The sequence below is a fragment of the Dermacentor albipictus genome, unplaced genomic scaffold (assembly GCF_038994185.2).
Source record: "Dermacentor albipictus isolate Rhodes 1998 colony unplaced genomic scaffold, USDA_Dalb.pri_finalv2 scaffold_216, whole genome shotgun sequence".
NCBI lineage: Eukaryota > Metazoa > Arthropoda > Arachnida > Ixodida > Ixodidae > Dermacentor > Dermacentor albipictus.
This window is the reverse complement of record NW_027225770.1, coordinates 10,001-20,000: the sequence shown is the minus strand read 5'-3', so window position 1 is coordinate 20,000 and position 10,000 is coordinate 10,001. Positions and strand designations below refer to the sequence as shown.

Below are 10,000 nucleotides of genomic sequence, written 5' to 3'. Positions count from 1 at the left end.
GGGATGGCGGTGCTTCCTCGAGGGTCTAAAAGTACAATCTTCGAACTAGCGCTCCCGGCGGAACGTGGAGCTAGCATCCTTCTTCTTGGAACGGTTTGCAATGGACTGCTTGAATGTGCCGACCACGCGTCACGGGTCGCGTATAGAGCCAACGTTTGGCAAGAACGCGTCTAGCACAACCGATCGCGGTTGCGATAACCCATCGTTGGTAGCGAAAAAAAGAAAGAAAGAAAAAAAAAACACCTACCCGCAGCTTGTTAGCAGTAACCGTAAATGTGGTTCTAAATATAGGTTCGCTGGTCACTGAAACTTTCTCATAACGCACACCACTGTAGTCCAAAAAGAACAAAGCACGCACAATGGATATGATACAGCCGTCACCGCATGATTTCGCGTTTTCCTTATTGCATTACTTTCGTGGGCATGCGCGCTAGGGCCACGCAGGCCAGGAGGCAAGGGGAAAAATAAATAAGAAATGATACGCGATCCTCAGCATTGACTTGGCTGATGTGGCACTCGCATTTATGTTCTTTACCTTAGGCGAGCGCAACGCGCCAACTGAACTCCAATTTCCCATAACGGAAATTCGTATTTGGCCATTTGGTTGTATTTTTGGCTGATGTTCGCGTTTTTCGCCCGAGCATGCGCTTCACTGCGCCGCTCGTTGCCCCTTCAATGCGGCTTCACTGCCCTGCAGGCGTGTTCTGCGTCAAGCCGAACCACCAGGCAAAAAGCCTGGGCGCCGCCATCTTGTTGAGAGCGGCGCCGGGGACACAATCGCGCCTAGCTCATTGAGTTTTCCCCCAAAACTGAACGAAATAGCCTTATTTAAATGAGAAAGATGCCGCGAGTGCCGCAACGAAGGACCTTAAGGATTACCGAAGGGTAACTGAGGGCGACGCGACGAGCTTTGGAAAGAAGAATGATGGGTGTAGCGCTACGGGGGATAAGAATAGAGCAGATTCGGGGGGTGAGCGAACAAACGCGAGCTAATGACACCTTAGTTTAAACCAAGAAAAAGAAATGGGCGTGCGCAGGGCATGCAATGTGGGGGGAAGATCATCAATTAAGGGTTACCGACTGAATTCCAAGAGAAGGGAAGCGTAGCACGGGGTGGCGGAAATTTAGGAGGGCAGATTAGATTAGGAAGGGCGCAGGCACTAGACGGCGACCGTGACCGGGCTTACACGTGACCGGGGTGCTTGGAGAATAATGGGAGAGGTCTTTGCCCTGCAGTGGTCGTAGCCAGCAGGATGATGATGACGAAAAGGTAGCAACAGGTATTCATAACATACAGGTTGGAAAGCTGAGGCACCTCTGAACCCTTGAATATATTTCGCCACACTTGGCCATACGACAAGTTTGTTTTCGAGGCGCTCGGTCCCACTGCAGCGAAAATGTTGCCGGAAATCGGGCACTCCATTTTTGTTTCATAGGGAACCTTTCTTCCACTAGGGCAGCGGATTTTCGCAGGGCGAGCTTGCTGTCGTTTACGGATCAAAGCGATAGTGAACTCCAAAATGCAGTGTTGGCTTTGAGTGGGACTTACATTGATTGCAAAACCCACGGCTAATCACCCTTCCCCCCCCCCCCCCCCAAGTGGCTCATTACAGCAGACAATCGTTCAGAAACACCGGCATCGTTGCGTATAGTATGGGAATGGTGCGTGTCACGTGAGTGCTCGCTTCGAGCTTGTGTTCTTCATTTTGATTGAATGAAGTCTCACCTAAGTGAGCGGGGGCCGATCCCGGAGGTAGTGCAATACCGGGCCGACCTGCGGCGGAGGTGAAGCAGGCTTCAAGCACTCCGCCAACTTCCAAAAATAGGTTTAATATCGTGGGTCCATATAGAACCCGTATCAGATATTAAGCTGATAAGAACAGATACTACACTTTGATCTTAGCCAAAAGGCCGAGAAGCGATGTCTTTCACTTCACTCCATTGTACCACTGCCTTGTGGGTGCCCTGGCGACATTGGTAACCTCAGCAACAGCGTGGGCAATCTTATAAAACCCAGCCCGTCTAGAGACTCTATGCTCTCTATCTCGCGAATCAACTCGCGACGCCTCAGTCTTTCACTGTTAACGAAACGCCGTCGCGTAGAAACGAGACCCGAGCGCAAGCTTGTTCGCAAGGCAAAACCAACGAAGGCAACCTCGTAGAAAACGGAACAGGCGAGCGGAAAACACGCGCAAGGGGAATGCTTACTTCCGTCTGAATGCGACCGCTCAAGGCGGCTTTCTTTGAGGCCTTCGTTTCAAGCCCGTGCGCAAGTGTAATACACTACGCGCATTTCCCTCATTTCCTTTTATTTACCGCAAGGCCCACTGAAAGTTTTCATACGGCACAGGCCGGGACGGATTGCAACGTGTCGATTCGACCGCTAGAATTAGGTAGCGCGCCTCATGTACGAATGAAAGAGAATGAAAAAAAAAAAATAAATAAATATAGAAAAGGCTGCGCACTCCTTCCAACCGGAAACATAGAGGGCAGGAAGATCGCCATGTGGAGCACAGGTGTTGTTAAAAAAGAAAGAAAGAAAGAAAGAAATAGCGCTACCCCATCATCTTTACCGTGTGCGTGTATACACACACACGCACACATATGCACGCGCACGCACGCGCGCGCGCGCACGCACACACACACACACACACACACACACACACACACACACACACACATACGCACACATGCTAGCATAGCTTAAGCACAGCTGGAAAGCTCAGCCTTGCGCAAGAAAAAAGGACCACGCCCTTTCGCAAGCCCCTTTGAAACTTTTAAATGAGAAACATGTGTACAGCGAGGTCGTTCGAAACTGGCGCGAAAACGCATCCGCGCCATCTGTGTGCGGAACTAGGAAAACCTACGGCCTTCGCCATACAGAAAGAAAGGTAGATGGCGCGAGCTAACGCTCCGTTGCATACTAAGAACGAGAGCTAGTGAATAATGGCAGAAACGTCTTGGGAAGAGAGAAAAAAACAACAACAACAAAAAAAAAGAAAGACACGCAAGTTGTTGGCTCGCGCAAGCATTCTATTTTACAGCGAGTAAAGAGCATAGCAACTTCTCACAAGAGCAGCAAGAAAGACAAGAAGAACGTGAGAGAGGGGGAGAAACAGGCGCGTTTCTTTGGAATGCAGAGCATGCTGCACACACTATGAAGTGCCAAAGAGACGGGGAAAGCAGATGGCGCGATTGTGTATGTCCTCAAAGCTTGAAAACAATTTCTAAACTACAAGGTGTGCCGAAGTCCGCCTACTCTCATCAGGTTGCTCCCGCCTCCAATTGCATTTAAATTAAAATTACAGTCGCCTCAGAGGCAGAGAGAGAGAGAGAGAGAGAGAAAATGTGTACACTTGCTTCGCGCAGCTGCACCCGTTCAAATTTTACAGCAACAAGAGCACTCCCGCAGGCACAAAGTCCGCTGCCGCGTCCGCCGGGGCGGAATGCACTCGCTTCCGTAAATTGTCGTGCGGCAGACTGCTGCATCGTAGCACACCTGAAACCGCGCAGACGTCAGCGATCGCCGCGAGATCGCTGCGAGCGCTAAAGTCCGAAACCACGTCCGCCGGGGCGGCGGGAGCTCGATACCCCTTCACGAAACTTCTGCGTGTACACCGCCGCACGGCCACGGCGGAGTCGCTGGCATCCTGCGCGCAGTTGCATTGCGTCGCGCCGGGAATCGTTGAAGCCCCACGCAGACGTCGGCGTCGGCCCCGACCTGGCTGCGAGCGCTCGAAGAGACCAAGTCCGAAGCCACGTGAGCCGGGGCGGTGTGAGCGCGACTAAGTCCGAGACGACGTCAGCCGGGGCGGCGTGAGCGAGACCAAGTCCGAGACTACGTCAGCCGGGGCGGCGTGAGCGAGACCAAGTCCGAGACTACGTCAGCCGGGGCGTCGACTAAGTCCGAGACGACGTCAGCCGGGGCGTCGAGCACGCCGCGGTCGCTTTTCCCACTCTTACTCGAAAAATGGCGAAGGGGCCGCGCTAGCGTGCCTTGAATCGGTGAGCGGCGGTACCGCGGCGATCGCGAGAGCTCAAATCGGCCGTGCCAAGGCCAAATATTGGCGCTCGGCTCGGCGCAGTACGCCGCCTTGTCGCACGAGTACGGCCCCGTGGAGGTCTGGTCACTTATCGCTGCTCTTATAAGGGGCCGTACCGCCCTGGCCGACGTTGTACCGTAATGCCGTTTTCGACTTGCGCGTGTTCGTGGTGGTGTCCGCGCACCGCTCCGCACTCGAGAATCGTGCCCACGACGACGCGAGCGCTCGGAAGAGACGCAAGTCCGAAACCACGTGAGCCGGGGCGGTGTGAGCGCGACTAAGTCCGAGACGACGTCAGCCGGGGCGGCGTGAGCGAGACTAAGTCCGAGACTACGTCAGCCGGGGCGTCGACCAAGTCCGAGACGACGTCAGCCGGGGCGTCGAGCACGCCGCGCGCGCTTTTCCCACTCTTACTCGAAAAATGGCGAAGGGGCCGCGCTAGCGTGCCTTGAATCGGTGAGCGGCGGTACCGCGGCGATCGCGAGAGCTCAAATCGGCCGTGCCAAAGCCAAATATTGGCGCTCGGCTCGGCGCAGTACGCCGCCTTGTCGCACGAGTACGGCCCCGTGGAGGTCTGGTCACTTATCGCTGCTCTTATAAGGGGCCGTACCGCCCTGGCCGACGTTGTACCGTAGTGCCGTTTTCGGCTTGCGCGTGTTCGTGGTGGTGTCCGCGCACCGCTCCGCACTCGAGAATCGTGCCCACGACGACGCGAGCGCTCGGAAGAGACGAAAGTCCGAAACCACGTGAGCCGGGGCGGTGTGAGCGCGACTAAGTCCGAGACGACGTCAGCCGGGGCGGCGTGAGCGAGACTAAGTCCGAGACTACGTCAGCCGGGGCGTCGACCAAGTCCGAGACGACGTCAGCCGGGGCGTCGAGCACGCCGCGCGCGCTTTTCCCACTCTTACTCGAAAAATGGCGAAGGGGCCGCGCTAGCGTGCCTTGAATCGGTGAGCGGCGGTACCGCGGCGATCGCGAGAGCTCAAATCGGCCGTGCCAAAGCCAAATATTGGCGCTCGGCTCGGCGCAGTACGCCGCCTTGTCGCACGAGTACGGCCCCGTGGAGGTCTGGTCACTTATCGCTGCTCTTATAAGGGGCCGTACCGCCCTGGCCGACGTTGTACCGTAGTGCCGTTTTCGGCTTGCGCGTGTTCGTGGTGGTGTCCGCGCACCGCTCCGCACTCGAGAATCGTGCCCACGACGACGCGAGCGCTCGGAAGAGACGAAAGTCCGAAACCACGTGAGCCGGGGCGGTGTGAGCGCGACTAAGTCCGAGACGACGTCAGCCGGGGCGGCGTGAGCGAGACTAAGTCCGAGACTACGTCAGCCGGGGCGACGAGCACGCCGCGCGCGCTTTTCGCACTCTTACTCGAAAAATGGCGAAGGGGCCGCGCTAGCGTGCCTTGAATCGGTGAGCGGCGGTACCGCGGCGATCGCGAGAGCTCAAATCGGCCGTGCCAAGGCCAAATATTGGCGCTCGGCTCGGCGCAGTACGCCGCCTTGTCGCACGAGTACGGCCCCGTGGAGATCTGGTCACTTATCGCTGCTCATATAAGGGGGCCGTACCGCCCTGGCCGACGTTGTACCGTAGTGCCGTTTTCGGCTTGCGCGTGTTCGTGGTGGTGTCCGCGCACCGCTCCGCACTCGAGAATCGTGCCCACGACGACGCGAGCGCTCGGAAGAGACAGAAGTCCGAAACCACCTGAGCCGGGCCGCGGCGGGAGCTCGACGCCCGTCACGCAACTTTGGCGTACAAGCCACCGCACGGCCGCGACTGAGTCGTCGCCACCGTCCGGCTGGCTGCACTATAGCACGCCGGGAACCGGGAAAGAACCGCGCAGAGGTCGTCGTTTTGCCGCGGCGTTGGCGCGAGCGCGCGAAGAGACAAAGTCCGAAACGGCGTCAGCCGGGGTGTCGAGCACGCCGCCCGCGCCGGTCGCACTCGTGCTCGGAAACGGCGAAAGGGCCGCGCTAGCGTGCGGCCCCGTAGGGGCACAGAAAGGCGATTGTTCTGGAAACCGCGCTGTCCATAGGCGAGAGATTGCCGTTCGCGCATTCGGTCGACGCGCTGCGCTTTCACGACTTCGGCATTGCGCTGCCGACGTAAGCTTTCCATCTCGCTCGCGGCGCTGCGAGGCGGCACAATTTTCGCCAAACGCTCGTCGAAAGTGGCACGAGTACGGCCCCATGGAGATTTGGGAACTTATCGCTGCTATTATATGGGGGTCCCAGAGAGCAGTCGCCCCCAAAAGCGACCTGGGTGTTTGATATGCGGCGGGCTTCGTGCCCGTCAAGCGTGTCCCCGGTATCGCTCCCGTGGATCCCACAGCTGACGTCTGCAGCCTCATCCGCTTGATGCGTTAGGGGCTGGTTGTCGGACGACGCTTTCTCCACGATATCGAGTTGTGTTCCGCATCGTCCTCGGACGAGTCAAATGCGAAAGCGCCGAAGGCGCGGGCGTGACCCGTCGCCTGGCGGCTTTGCCGTCTCGGCTACGTTGCAAGTGTCGGTCGGTCCACCTGTGCTGCGGGCTCAAGAGAAACCGCAAGCCGTGATCGAGTCGACACAACCAGTCTATCGAGAATGTTGCGTGCTTCTTGCCGCGTGGCGATACCCGGCCCTTCGGGGAGGGCGCCGTAGCGAGCTCGAACGCCGTCGTCTCGGACTGTGCAAAGTGCTACTCTTTGCAAGAACGAAGCGTGCTGGGGCGCCTGAAGGTGGCCTCGGCATCGCAAAAACGGCGTCCGGCCTGCTTGACAGGCGGGACGCGCAGTTGAACGATTACCTGGTTGATCCTGCCAGTAATCATATGCTTGTCTCAAAGATTAAGCCATGCATGTCTAAGTACATGCCGAAATAAGGCGAAACCGCGAATGGCTCATTAAATCAGTTATGGTTCCTTAGATCGTTTCTTCCTACTTGGATAACTGTGGCAATTCTAGAGCTAATACATGCAGTGAGCCTGAAGCCCTTTGGGCGACGGGTGCTTTTATTAGACCAAGATCGATCGGGTTTCGGCCCGTATTGTGTGGTGACTCTGGATAACTTTGTGCTGATCGCATGGCCACGAGCCGGCGACGTTTCTTTCAAGTGTCTGCCTTATCAACTTTCGATGGTAGGTTACTTGCTTACCATGGTTGTTACGGGTAACGGAGAATCAGGGTTCGATTCCGGAGAGGGAGCCTGAGAAACGGCTACCACATCCAAGGAAGGCAGCAGGCGCGCAAATTACCCACTCCCGGCACGGGGAGGTAGTGACGAAAAATAACAATACGGGACTCTTTTGAGGCCCCGTAATTGAAATGAGTACACTCTAAATCCTTTAACGAGGATCAATTGGAGGGCAAGTCTGGTGCCAGCAGCCGCGGTAATTCCAGCTCCAATAGCGTATACTAAAGCTGCTGCGGTTAAAAAGCTCGTAGTTGGATCTCAGTTCCAGACGAGTAGTGCATCTACCCGATGCGACGGCTCGGACTGAACATCATGCCGGTCCTTTCTTGGTGCACTTCATTGTGTGCCTCGAGAAGGCCGGTGCTTTTACTTTGAAAAAATTAGAGTGCTCAACGCAGGCGAGTCGCCTGAATAAACTTGCATGGAATAATAGAACAAGACCTCGTTTCTGTTCTGTTGGTTTTTGGAATACGAGGTAATGATTAAGAGGGACAGACGGGGGCATTCGTATTGCGGCGCTAGAGGTGAAATTCTTGGACCGTCGCAAGACGAACTACTGCGAAAGCATTTGCCAAGAATGTTTTCTTTGATCAAGAACGAAAGTCAGAGGTTCGAAGGCGATCAGATACCGCCCTAGTTCTGACCATAAACGATGCCAACCAGCGATCCGCCTGAGTTACTCAAATGACTCGGCGGGCAGCTTCCGGGAAACCAAAGTGTTTGGGTTCCGGGGGAAGTATGGTTGCAAAGCTGAAACTTAAAGGAATTGACGGAAGGGCACCACCAGGAGTGGAGCCTGCGGCTTAATTTGACTCAACACGGGAAAACTTACCCGGCCCGGACACTGGGAGGATTGACAGATTGAGAGCTCTTTCTTGATTCGGTGGATGGTGGTGCATGGCCGTTCTTAGTTGGTGGAGCGATTTGTCTGGTTAATTCCGATAACGAACGAGACTCTAGCCTATTAAATAGGTGCGGGGTTCCCAGCACCTTACAACCTTCTTAGAGGGACAAGCGGCTCCTAGCCGCACGAAACAGAGCAATAACAGGTCTGTGATGCCCTTAGATGTCCGGGGCCGCACGCGCGCTACACTGAAGGAAGCAGCGTGTCTTTATCCCTGTCTGAAAAGACTGGGTAACCCGTGGAACTTCTTTCGTGATTGGGATAGGGGCTTGCAATTGTTCCCCTTGAACGAGGAATTCCCAGTAAGCGCGAGTCATAAGCTCGCGTTGATTACGTCCCTGCCCTTTGTACACACCGCCCGTCGCTACTACCGATTGAATGATTTAGTGAGGTCTTCGGACCGATGTCCGGCGCGGCCTTTCGGTTGCGCCGGTCTGTTGGAAAGATGACCAAACTTGATCATTTAGAGGAAGTAAAAGTCGTAACAAGGTTTCCGTAGGTGAACCTGCGGAAGGATCATTACCGGATTGTTCGAGGGTGACGAGCGCCATTGTTTCTACCCCGTGTGGGTGAAGCAGCTCGCTGCGCCCGACGCTTTCCGCCGCTGGCCCCGCTTGGACGCGGGGACGGCTATACCCGAACATGCCGGGGATTGCCCGAATTTCGAAGGGCGCCCCGTGCCAAATTTGTTGCGCCCAGTGGACGCCGGCTGCAACCTTGGACGGTTGGCTTGGCCGCGCCCGCGGGTAGAAACGGCGTAACGCACACTGTTGGGTGGGCTTTCTGAAGTCCGCCTCGGCACTCTTGCGCGGAATGGGAGTAAGACGACCCGACCTGCTGCTCTTGCCCAGTACGAGGGGAACGGCGAAGCGTGCGGTCGGTCAAGGAACTGACGGTCGAGAGCTAATGCCGCTGCCGCTTAGTACACACGGAACCGTGGTGCGAGCGCTCTCCCGTCCTCCGCGGCAAACGCTGCCGAGTCTGAAAAGGCTGGCGGCTGCCGGTCGCTTCCTGCGGCGAGTGTGGAGTAACGACCCGACTTTGTTGCTGCCCAAGTACTAAAGGAACGGTGCGGCGCTCGGTCGGTCATGGAACCGGCGGTATTGAGGGTGCGGCTGCCAAGTACGGAAGGAACCGTGGCCTAAAGCACTCTCCCGTCCTCCGCGGCAAATTCCACCGCGCCCGAAAGGGCCGGAGGCTGCCGGTCGGCTCCCGCTCGTGACGCGCGAGGTGTCGAGTTCGCGGTTCAATGCGACGACGTCTGCAGGCTATTTGCCCGCCGCCGAGGGAAAGGCGGCGTTGCTGCGAAGTACCGAAGGAAACGCGGCTTTGCTACGTCGGAAGCGTTCTGCGGTTTGCGGACTTGTGCGCTTTGGGAAGGCGCCGCACGTCGAAAGAGGAAGTACGGACAGACGAGGGACTGTAATCCCGTATTCGAACGCACTTGCGGCCAGGCCCTTGCTGGCTTCGTCTTCCGCCTCAAGTAGACTTGTTGTGGCTCCGGCGCAGAGAGCCGTCCCTGGCACTGGCCGAGTGGCTTTGGAGAGCTGCGCGAGTACGCGCGCGCCAAGCTCTTGTCTTTCGTCTCGAGTAGGCTGTTGGATCAGCAGCGGTCATGCGGAAACGCGTGACCGCCGAACGAAAGAGCGAAACAGGAGTAGCGCACGCCGAAAGGCGCTCTTCGAAACCACACACAGGGAGACGCCACGTGCCTGAAACACTGGTTGTACTGTACTGAATTGAACAAACTATTTTTCACGACTCTAAGCGGTGGATCACTCGGTTCTCGGGTCGATGAAGAACGCAGCCAGCTGCGAGACTTGGTGTGAATTGCAGGACACACTGAGCACTGATTCTTTGAACGCACATTGCGGCCTTGGGT

At 56.6% G+C, this 10,000-nt stretch overlaps 3 non-coding genes across 3 annotated transcripts in view; 2 read left to right on the top strand and 1 right to left on the bottom strand.

Annotated features, from left to right (window-relative positions):
• Positions 1–1,731: 1,731 nt before the first annotated feature.
• Positions 1,732–1,923, bottom strand: LOC139053787 (U2 spliceosomal RNA). The gene has a single exon (XR_011510777.1). It is a non-coding gene; the product is annotated as a U2 spliceosomal RNA (small nuclear RNA).
• A 4,902-nt stretch (positions 1,924–6,825) lies between these two features.
• LOC139053790 (small subunit ribosomal RNA) lies at positions 6,826–8,640 on the top strand. Its single transcript, XR_011510780.1, has one exon. It is a non-coding gene; the product is annotated as a small subunit ribosomal RNA (ribosomal RNA).
• Positions 8,641–9,877: 1,237 nt separating this feature from the next.
• The window catches only part of LOC139053786 (5.8S ribosomal RNA), a 153-nt gene continuing 30 nt past the window's right edge, over positions 9,878–10,000 (top strand). Inside the window, exon 1 of the ribosomal RNA XR_011510776.1 lies at positions 9,878–10,000. This exon is cut by the window's right edge and continues 30 nt beyond it. This is a non-coding gene — a ribosomal RNA (5.8S ribosomal RNA).